Here is a 12,221-nt window from a genome sequence, read left to right on the forward strand (position 1 = left end):
TTCCCACAGCACTGAAGTAAACCCGAGAGCAGAGCGCCAAATGTAAACCAGGAATGCCAACAAAAACGAGACGAAACCCAAGATGAGCCAAAAGAGGAATGTGTTCATTTGAATGCTGGGAAGTAAGACTCTGATCCAATCCCGATAACATCCCAGCTAGCATGAGACAGACAAGAAAATGTCAGCAGAGGAAATTAACAGCCGTTTCATTGGAACAGACAGGATGAAGCTGATTTAACTCGCATGATAAGCTTTTCATTCATTACATGGGGATATGCGAAGGAGATCTGGGATTGGGCGCACAGCCAAACCGCTGGTTCTCACAGCCATTTTATAACTTAATATGCACTGTGAAAACTTATGAGATGTCTCGCATGCCATTGGCATCCAGACCTTTGCACGCCTTGCTATGTTGGCTGGGTTTGTTAATTAAAGGAATAGTCGCCCAAAAAGGAAAATTCTGTCATCATTTTTTTACAAATTTTCTTACCGTCTCGATCCAAACCTGTATGACTGTCTGTTTTCATTTAAGTGGGCTTTAGCGTGGACCCAGTGCTGTGGTTTCTTCTATATTGCAAATTCGGCTTTGATGTAGCCACATACACTTCTTTCATTTGTGAGATGGATGCCAAATCATTTTGATTGTACTGAATAGTGCACCCAGTTTTTGTTTTTTTATGTTATTTGAGGGATTGTGAGAATGACATTAAGATCGCATTTTTTGATCCATTTAATCTGTTGCTTAAAATGAAACACATAGTAAACTTAATGAGCCATCACATGCTAAATATTAACATATTGAAAGCAATGACTGAACTGTCATTTATTTGCAAAGTTCACATCTGTTAAGTTAAAGGTAATTAGGTCTTGCTATGGATGTGTATCAAAGAACGACATGCATCTTCAAAGTCAACGTGAATTCAAATTTGACCCAATTTGAGCGATTATTAAAACACTTTGCTGGTCTTATTGTACACTCTTCACGTTTTTCTCAAAAGAAAAAAATACCTGTAAATAAAGGTTTATCCTTGTAATTTTCATCAAAAAGTCCCCTCTGAATGACACGTCTTTTCGACTGATGTTGTGTCCTACATGATTTTCTTGTTTAATATTCTGTTTTACTCTGAAATATATCTCATTGCGGAAGTAAAATGGGTTGCAAATGCCATTTCATGTTAAGGTTAGAGCTTTACATTTCAATAAAATAAAATTTACATCTTGAGATGATACTGTTATATTGCAGTGCTGTCTACTGTATGTGGTAACAGTTCTGGTGTGTACTTTAGGGGCCCCAACAGGAAGTAATCTACAGGAAGACATGAGCCACTGGCAGCTACATGCACACTATTATCCTCCTCTACTGCAATCCACCACCATCCGCAAGTTTATGGTTGGCTATGAGATGCTCGCTAATGAACAGACATATCTGACACCTGAACACGTAAGCTTTTCATACTCTGTCACCTCATAAATGTATTTTAATTTTTTATTGTTTGTTATTGTTAGATATACAAATTGAGTTCCACTGTAATTTAAATATGACATTTGTGCAGAATTTCATGTAGTTACTGCTAGAGCTGGGTATTGATACAGATTTCCCGATTTGATTCGATTCCGATTCACAAGCTCACAATTTGATTCGATTCCGATTTCAACTCGTTACTTCACCTAAAAATGAAAATTCTCTCATCATTTACTTACCCTCGTGATATCCCAAGTGTGTATGACTTTCTTTCTTCAGCAGAACACATTTGATGAAAAACAGAAAAATATGCCTCCAGCTGTTAAATTAATGTCTGTGAAAAAAATCAATATTTAAGTACTTTTTTTTAACTCTAAATCATGGCTTCTGGGCAGCAGCGGTATGCGTGAGTGACGTATTCATGTTGGCATGTTCACGTGAGAACTGACGCACGTGTGACACACCCAGAAGAGCAGCACTGTTTACAAGTGAGAAGGAAGAATGCTGTAAAGAAGCTTTGTTAGTTTTAGTTTAGATCTGTATTAATCTGTTTCTTTATTCACAATGGTGCGTTTGTGTTCTTATCATGGATGTCTCAACTGAGTGGAGAACGTGAGATTCAGTCCATAACATAGCAACGCAAATATGTCACACGAGAGACCGGTGAACTCAGCGCTCTTGTGAAGCTTACCGTAAGCGATGGATTAGAGTTAAATAGTACTTATATATGTATCTATTTTTGCACCAAAAGCAATCGTATCGCTTTAGAAGACATTAATTTAACCATATCGAGTCATATCGATGATGTTTATGCTGACTGTCTGTGATTTTTGGAGCTTCAAAAGTCTGATCACCATCCACTTGCATTTTAAGGAACTACTGAGCTGAGATATTTTTCTATTTTTCTTCAAATGTCGTCTGGTGAAGAAAGAAAGTCATACACACCTGGGTTATCATGAGGGTGAATAAATGATGAGAGCATTTTCATTTTTGGGTGAACTAACCCTTTTCCTAGAGAAGTCTTGAATGGCTTTATCTCATCAGTGCTATTTGTGATTAGAATTTAATGTTTATTTTTGTTGTTTTTGATCAAAAGCTGACTGTAGAGAACAGAAAGAGGATTAAAAGAGACATTATTCAATGATAAATTCGCATGGATCTAGTCTCATTACACAAAATTTGGGTGCAAATGCGAGTGATTTCCTCACATTGTAGTGGAGGGTTGCGCGTAGAGGAAAAGTTCGATCTTGGTATTTAAGAATCGATATGAAGATATCTTCATATCAAATGAAGAGTACGATGCATCAGAAAATCAATATATGAAGAGTTCTGCAGCCTGACCCGATATCAACAGAACCCCACAGGCTAAGGGTTTTCGGCCAGGTTTAGGTCAGTTTCAGGTTCAGTCTTAAAATTTGGCAATACTAGTCATGTTGAGTCTCGTTTATGGGGCACAAGGTTCGGTCTTCAATTTAATGTCTTTGCGAAACTCTATTCTTTCCCCTCGTCTGCAGTATTTTCATCTATGTTTCCACTACATGTAGAGTTTCCACTAAGAATTATCTTCTCAATTATTCATAATTCAACACCCAAGTTGTAGAAAACTTCTTCCTTTATGACAGGTTTTAATGCCCTAACAATACTCAGTCCCATTTCTCCAAAACCACAGATTTTATTTGGCTTTGGAGCCACTGTCAGATTTATTTTCCTCAAGGTTTCAACAAAAGAGTCTTAAAGCTTTTAAAGATCTATGGGCCATCATAACATCATGCTTAACACTTCACTACTTCTTCCTGCAGTACTGTTCTCAGTATCATCAGAAAAGAGCACAGTTAGTCTAATCCACAATGACTCATTTTTCCAGCACTTTTGCACCTAATTCACCAGCACCAGGGATAGCTCTTAAAATTAAAATTGTGTCATTATTTACTCAAGATGTTCCAAACCTGTATGACTGTCTTTTTTCTGTGGAACACAGAAGGTGAATTATTTTGAAGAATATCCTGACAGCTCCTTTCCATATAAAGAAAGTGAATAGGTACTGAGGCTGTCAAGCTCCAAAATTACAAAAAAAGCAACTTAAAAGTATCATAGAAGTTGCCCAAATAACTAAATTGTTGATGTTTGCCTCAGCCCTCCCCGGCGCATTCATGATAAATAGTGATTGGTGAATAAATAATTATTTTAAGTCTGATATTTTTAATGGATCGCATGATCCAGTTCTTTAAACTTATGGAGCTAGAACAATGATTAAAGAACTTGAATCTGAAATGTGTTAATTTTAATACTAGACATATGACATGTAACAAAACTGGGTGTGCAAGTAAAATAACCAAGCTTTACTTGAACTTTTATATTTTTATTTGGATTTCTGAATTTCTTTTAATAATTGTTTTTTTTTTTTTTTTTACTTTTATTTTAATGCTGTCAGTCTGAATTTTTACAACTAATTCCACTTCTAAAAAGAATGCTTTTTAAAGATATTTATAATATAAATACAAATCTTCAGTTCTGTTAAATGTCACATGTCTAGAATTCAAATTATCACATTTTAGATTAAAATAATTTAGTCATTGTTCTAGCTCAATAAAACTGGTCTGAATTATTTCCACACATTCTACACGATTCATCCGGATCTCGATTCATAATCTTTCATAAAAAGGTGTTCTGTGATTTCAGAAGACTTGGGATATGGTGGACAAATCATATAGACCACTTTCATGATACTTTTGTAGTATTTTTGACAACTTGACAGCTACAGTCCCCATTCACTTTCATTATAAGGAAAAGAGCGGCCAGGGAATTCTTAAAAAAATCTACCTTTTTTGTTCTACTTCAAACATATAGGTTTGAAACAACTAGAAGGTAAAAAAAATGAATTTTTTTTTTTTTTTGGGCAGAACTACTCCTTTAAAACACTTTAAGTTCTTAGGGCCATCATAATGTCACGCTTAATAATTTGCAACTTCGTCTTGCAGTTCTGTCCTCAGTATCATTGAAAGTTAGTCGAATCTACAATTACTCATTTTTCAAGAACTTCCGCACCTACTTCACCTGCACCATTAATGTGTCCAGTCATGTGGGACTTAGTTCCACCGTCTAAGTGTTTCTGTCGAACACACCCAGAGCAGGGTGACCCTGCTCGCTCCAATCCTGTCAAGTGAGGGAACTGAACAGAAATTGAGTCCCCAATTTCCTTTTCTCCTTTCTCATTGCGACAGCTGAAGGGAAGTGGATAAGGGGGCGGCAAGCCACGCTCCTGATTGATGCCCATCTGGACGTATTGATTGATAGCTTGATCAAATTACGGCCTTCCATACGGATGCTGTCAGGACAGTGGCCGTCAACGCTGATCAGTCATGGTCTAACCGACTTGGGTCCAATCACCAGTCCCCCTCCTGACAGCAATCCAAGACCCTTTTAGACTCCTCGCAAACCCAATCCCCCCACCCCCACCTCCCGCTTGTCCACCTGAATGTGAAATATATTAGCCGGCAGTGAGCGTTATCAGTCCTAAACCAGGACATCTGTTTTTCTCCCATCTAAATAAGTGAGAATGGTGCAGACTGCGATAAATTGGACTTGGTTATCTGCCGACCTGACCTCTGTTTACTGAGCTGGGGTGCCATTGGTGGGATGTTAAAAGGCGAGTTACTGTTTTTGTGCACTCTAGGATGACCAAACGTCCTGACAAAATTGGGAGAGTCCTCATTTTAAGAGCCATGTCCTGTGCATTTGTCCCAATAATTAGTCTTAGCTTTAGTTTGAATAAACATTTTAAACTGACAATCACTGTGATTCATGGATTGTTTTATCATGAGGAACCAGCAGCATCATGATATATAGCATTACAGGGTACGCTCACCCACATATTACAATTCTCTAATCATTTTCTTACCAACATGTTGTTCCAAACCTGTGTGACTTTCTTACTTCTGTGGAACATGAAGGGAGTTATCTAGCAGAATGTCCAAACTACTCTTTTCCATGAAAATGAATGCCATGTTCACATATTCAGCCATATTCATAATGTCTTGGACAACAGTTGCCATATTTTGTATTATGATTTCTCCCATTCATAATTATTCAATTGGCCTGTCTCAACTCTATAAAGTCTCCGGTACTACATAAAGGACTACATCTTGTCATGATTTGTCAGAGATGAGATGGGAGACAATGGATCTACACACAGGCTTTTAATGAAGGTGATTAAGGTTACACAAAACAACATGGATTTATACAAAGAACCAAACAATATCATAAACACATTGGCTATCTAAGGATGATCTAAGGAACATACAAGGAAACATACTAGTGTGAAAGTGTGATCAAAACTAAAGGGTATATATACAAACTGGTGCTGAATGAGGGAATAGGGAACAGGTGAGGAAGATGGGGAACAGATGGCTGCGATGAGGGCAGTGCAACATGGGGAATGTAGTTTGGGGCAAACTAATGACAGAAGACAAAAACCATATCAAAATAAGAGTCCTTATGAACATAACAGTGACTCACAATTTTGCAAGGTAAGTTAAAAACATTTGGTGTCCATGTGCTTAATTGGGCAATTTGCGTAATTTCAAACAAATACTTGCTCTTTTAGTATTGGCCGACATCTGACAAAGTAATTTGAACTATATAATAGCTTATAAAATTAACTGACTTTTGGAAATTATAACAAATCATTTATATTGCCAGTCATCTTAAAGACATCAAAAGGAGAAAACTTAACCTTCTCAGTCACAAAATGGGAAACTTTACATACAAACAATGCTTAGTTGTGAATATAAATGGCTGCATATTAAATAGGAAAATGCAATAATGTCGTTTTTATTTTCTGTGGGGGTTAACTATAATATTTAGAAAAAAATCTGAATAATTTATTCATTAGAATATGTAATTATTTAAACATTAATAAATATTTGTAAAAACAATAATGCATGTTTAATACCCTTGTCGTTATTCAAATTAGACTTTTTTCTCTCCAATTATAGTGTCATTACATTTGGAAGTAGGCTACTGGGTGTTTATTAATGATCAACGTGTTTAAAATGTAACTATTTCTTGGAGCAGTTTACAAATTAGTACTCACTAATTGGAAGTCCTAACATCCAATATTCTGGCCATCACATTTTCACTCAAAATTGTTGTATTAAGAGAAAAATACATATCTGCCCATTTATTATTACACTTTTCAGTGTGGCCATTCTCTGTTGACCTCTCTCATCAACAAGGCATTTCCGTCCACAGAACTTCCGCTCACTGGATGTTTTTTTTGTTTTTGGTACCATTCAGAGTAAATTCTAGAGACTGCTGTGTGTGAAAATCCCAGGAGATCAGCAGTTACAGAAATACTCAAACCAGCCCATCTGGCACCAACAATCATGCCATGATCCAAATCACAGAGATTAATTTTTTTTCACATTCTGATGGTTGATATGAACATTAACTGAAGCTCCTGACCCATATCTGCATGATTTTATGCACTGCTGCCACACGATTGGCTGATTAGATAATCGCATGGATGATTGTTGGTGCCAGACGGGCAGGTTTGAGTATTTCTGTAACTACTGATCTCCTGGGATTTTCACACACAACAGTCTGTAGAATTTGCTCAAAATGGTGCCAAAAACAAATAACATTCCGTGAGTAGCAGTTCTGTGGACGGAAATGCCTTGTTGATGACAGAGGTCAACAGAGAATGGCCAGACTGGTTCAAACTGACAGAGTCTATGTTAACTCAGATAACTGCTCTGTAAAATTGTGGCGAAAAGAATAGCATCTCAGAATGCTATTCTGAGATTCGGGTTGGCACTGTTTTGGCAGCACAATATTATGTTATTTTTTTTTAAACATTTATAACCTAGATATTACTTGTTTTGAGGAAAATAAACAACAACTCTTCATTGCATATTTTAATATGATTATTCAAGTGTTTTATCCACTATACATTAAAAGAATAGTTCACCCAAAAATGAAAATTCTCTCATCATTTACCCTCATGCCATCTCAGATGTGTATGACTTTCTTTCTTCAGCAGAACACAAACAAAGATTTTTGGAAGAATATCTCAGCTCTGTAGGTCCATACAATGCAAGTGAATGGGTGCCTAAATACTCCAGTGGATTAATTAATGTCTTCTGAAGCGAAACGCTAGGTGTGTGTAAAAAAATAGATCAATATTTATTTATTTATTTTTATTTCGCTTCCGGCCAGCTGTGTTATGCACGCTCACGAGGGTCGAGATCACGCAGTTGGAAAGTACGTTGGAAAGTTCACGTGAGAACTGACGCATGAAATACTTAAAATATGGAAGTGCTGTGTTGTTTACAACAGAGGAAGAATGTTGTACAGAAGCTGAGTTGGTTTTACTATAGATTTGTATTTGTATCTGTTTCTGCATACACGTTCACTGCACACACTTAATATTTTGAGTGACTCAGTGGGTGTAGAGTCAGCGAGCAGCCATAGCTTCAGTCGCTCAGGATCACTGATAGGGAATCTGTGAAAAGTTAATCTTTCCTCTTGCGATGATACCAACCCGAACTCATGAAAAGTCGTACATTATTTACAAGTTGGCTATTTCCTGTGGTCTTGCACGATGTTGTTCTCATAAACTCGTACGACTTCATCACGTGCAAATTCCAGGATGTCTAATGCGGAAGTAAGCATGAGTTTCACGTGCGAGGCATTAAGGACATACTTATAAATACTATGCCCAAACCCCTTATCTAAACTTAACCAATCAGTAGAGTGTGTAAACATGATAGGAAGCTGTTGTGTGTGACAGAAGAAAGTAATTGTCATGTATTAGATGGAAACGATGTCCAGCGATGGACATCGTTGGACATTGGCTGTAGTGAACGTCATAAGAATTCAAACAATTGCAGCCGCACGATATCATACGAATTAGCCAAATTTAGAAAAGTCGAATGAATCCTGATGATTTCGCCATGATAGTGTGTTGGATGATACCCACAGACGCAATCAAATGTTTTTCAGTAGGTTGAGGCATCCAAGATAAGCACACTCAAGCACCATTTTGAAAAAAAAAACAGATACAAATACAAATCTATAGTAAAACCAATTCAACTTTTTACAACATACTTCCTCTGTTGTAAATAACACAGCGCTTCCGTATTTTAAGTATTTCACGCGTCAGTTCTAGCGTGAAATTTCCAACGTCGCGTGAGTGTTTCCAACTGCGTGATCTCGACCCTCGTGAGCGTGCATACCACAGCTGGCTGGAAGCAAACATTTTTTGTAAAAAAAAGTTTTAAATATTGATTTATTTCTTACCCACACCTAGTGTTTTCGCTTCAGATGACATTAATTAATCCTCTGGAGTCATATGGATTACTTTTATGATGGCTGTATGTGTTTTTTGGAGCTTCAAAATTTTGGCACCTATTCACTTGTATTGTATGGACCTACAGAGCTGAAATATTCTTATAAAAATCTTCATTTGTTTTCTGCTGAATAAAGAAAGTCATACACATCTGGCATGAGGGTGAGTAAATGATGTGAGGATTTACATTTTTGGGTGAACTATATTCCTGTAATGTCTGCATTGTACTACACATATCAATTGTACACTCAGTGGACAGTGCAAGTGAACCGTAATACTACAATAGTAGGTCTATGCACTGGCCACAAAAAAAAAAAAAAAAATAAAAAAGCTAAAAACACCAAAGGGTATTCAGTAATGATGGGGATGAAATCAACTTTATTAGACCTGAAAATAATATACAATAATATACAATATAACAATTACAATGATAAACAGTTTCTTTAATAGTTTCTTAGGAAGTAAAGTTCTAAAAAAGAGATGGTTACGCACTAAACAAATTAATATGTAAATACTGTTCTATGAAATCGGTACATTATTAACAACGTGAGATGAGCATACATTCATGGGCAGCCACCTTGTATAGTGCTGTTTAGATGCAAATCTAAATTGTCTACTCTGTTTAAACAAACTATCTACTAAAAGGGCAATGAAAAATGACAGCAACTTGTGCATTTCTGAAACTGGGGTAAAATAAATATGAAAACGGGGGCACACACACTTAGGGAACCTCAAAACTGCAGCAATGTTATAAAATGTTATAAATAAAAATAAAAAAAAATAAAAAAAAAGATAAGTCATGAATATTAGTAAACATGTTACAGCAACTTAAAAAAAAAAAAAAAAAAAAAAGGAAAAACACATCACAATCGCTAAACACATGAGTCATGTTCAATTAATTAAAGCTTCAACAACCCTACCAGCAAACATATCCAAGCATTATAGCAAGTAAACAACTTCACCAAACAGTTGAGTAAGTTAAAAATCTATTTGGAGACTGATGTCCTGAACTGTGACTGACTGAACTGCCATAGCTTCCCTACAGCTGACATTCACGTGACACAGTCCTTCTTTCTGAGCTTACAGACATGAAGGCTGCTTCCAAAACCAGGAAAACACTGTCTCCGGAGGCTGTATATGGAGGTAGGAAGGGACCAAGGCACATCCGAATCCAATGTTCATGTCACATCCTGTCTACTGAGATACCTTCATCTGATCGATTTTTGAAGACAGCATAGATGTATCCTTCGCTGCCTATGAAATCCCACAATCCTGTGCGTGCGGATCCACAGCAGTTGAGCAGAAAAAAATTATGCCGGCCGAAGAGGCACTTGATAGCCAATTTGTGTATAAATGAATGTTTTTATTCATTTTTTCCAGCTTTTGATTCCATTTCTAGTGAGAAAGTAGTATTGTAGTTATTAAATATACACTTGGTTATCGCCAAAACTCTCCTGATTTGTTCTAGATTGTTAGACCTGTCAGTCCAACCGAACCGCAACGAAGCAGATGCATTACCTTTAGTGGACACCAGATGGCGATAATCAGTTGCTGGTATCCTAGCAACGATGTGACATTATGCTGCCTCAGTAGCCTGTCCGAAACCAGTTTCTGGAGGTACCTTAATACACGAACGCTGTCTGTTGAGTCATTGACTGCTAGGGCAACGAGGCAACAAAACAGCTACCTTTGGTTTCGGACGCAGCCTAGGTAAACACACAAGGACGAATGACATACAGTGTAAGCCTGCAATTTTGCGTCAAATCAGACCTAACAGTTCTAAATAAAAATAATTATTTGGACAGTGATTTGAACATGGACTTTTTATGTACTCACTCAATAATAAACTTTTGTTAATTGTGACCAAAAAAATCTTACAAAGTGCAGCTTTAAGTGAACTATTCCTTAAATCACACAAGGCCAGATTCAAACTTGGATCACCTGCATATATGTACCATGCTCAACGAGTCAGAGCAATGCACTACTCCCAAGGCAATGTTTCCAACTTGTCTTTAGTGCACACAAGCACACAGCGGTTATTGCCAAGTTTACTTGACTCTTATCAGGGATGCTCAGCATAATGCGGTGGGCGCTAAAACGACTGAGTGGCTTTCACTTGGAATATCGAGCTGCACCTCTGGGGTGATTTAATGTGCTGTAACATTTATTATGGCTTTATGAATGCGACACTCCAGCGGTGAGCCCAGCTGCCAGTGTTTATGAGACTGACCTCTCACTCAACACCGGCACCCGCCTCCATCATACCGCGCCACAGCGGCAGTTACGCAGGAATTAAAGAGTGTAGTGGTGGTGAGATTGGATCAGGATGTGACACGGACGTTTAATCACACCCCCTGCAGGGGCTTATCTCAGGAGAGAGCAGGCAACCTGTGCTTCCTCCTCCGTGTGAGGTAGACATGAATACCTAAGTCTGCTGTCGCTTCAGGGTCTGGGTCACACTGTGTGTTTTTCATAATTTGCTTTCACAGCATTTTGCCATTTTGCCACAGTTTTATCTTTGTGATATTATGCCTCTATCCCAGCAAGCTGTGCAGATGTTTTATGGTCAAGCTTATTTAGAAATTTAAAGCTATTTTAAAGTAATGAAATTTGTCACCTAAGGGGCAAATTCACTATTTAAGTGCAAAAACCTGCATCTTATTCACTAACCACCCACAACCAGCAGCAATTGGCACTGGTATAGGCCTTTACTTCATTTTAATGAATTTTATTATATATTTCACTTTATTCATAAAAGCCAGCACTATTTGTTTGGAACAATTATTGTTGTGCTATTAAATGTTTTGGCCGCTGTCATCTGATTTGCTTAATTTCTTTTGTGAATTGGATGTAAAAAACCATGCAGACAGTGTCTAGAGTTGGCCTGAATATCTTTTTTTTTATTTCAAAATCAGCAAACAAAATCCAGTTTTCCATTTTATGTCCTAAATATTGTATGTTATGTATGTATGCTATATTGTATATATGTTCATAATCGTCCCTTATTTGTTATTCTGTTTTTCTTTCTTCATTTTCCTCATAATTCACAGGCTGCAGAGCAGTTAAGGAAGCTGGGAGAGGAGCATTATAAGATGAAAAAGACAGAAGGGTGAATGGATGGAGAACTAATATAGTGTGTCCTGTCGGCCACCATCTGTCCAATGGCCAAATATTAAGAACATAAAACAGTTTGAAACAGATGGAACTATAAGATGACTCATTTGTTTTAGAGCAAAGTTTAAGATTTTAACTATTAACTACTTTTTAAAACACTATTTTGTTCTCATTTAAGTTAGAAATGAAAATTGACACACAAATTTTGTAAGGCCCTCAAAGGCCAAACAGATTTTCAATAAAGTTTGAAATGACTAGTTTTTGTTTCTGTGTTAGTCAGTTTTTCTTCTTTAGCTA

At 37.1% G+C, this 12,221-nt stretch overlaps 1 pseudogene; it reads left to right on the forward strand.

Moving 5' to 3' along the window:
• Positions 1-11,923, forward strand: part of LOC127432692 (galactose-1-phosphate uridylyltransferase-like) — a 180,031-nt pseudogene extending 168,108 nt beyond the window's left edge.
• Positions 11,924-12,221: the final 298 nt, after the last annotated feature.

This window comes from Myxocyprinus asiaticus, chromosome 42, assembly GCF_019703515.2.
Source record: "Myxocyprinus asiaticus isolate MX2 ecotype Aquarium Trade chromosome 42, UBuf_Myxa_2, whole genome shotgun sequence".
NCBI lineage: Eukaryota > Metazoa > Chordata > Actinopteri > Cypriniformes > Catostomidae > Myxocyprinus > Myxocyprinus asiaticus.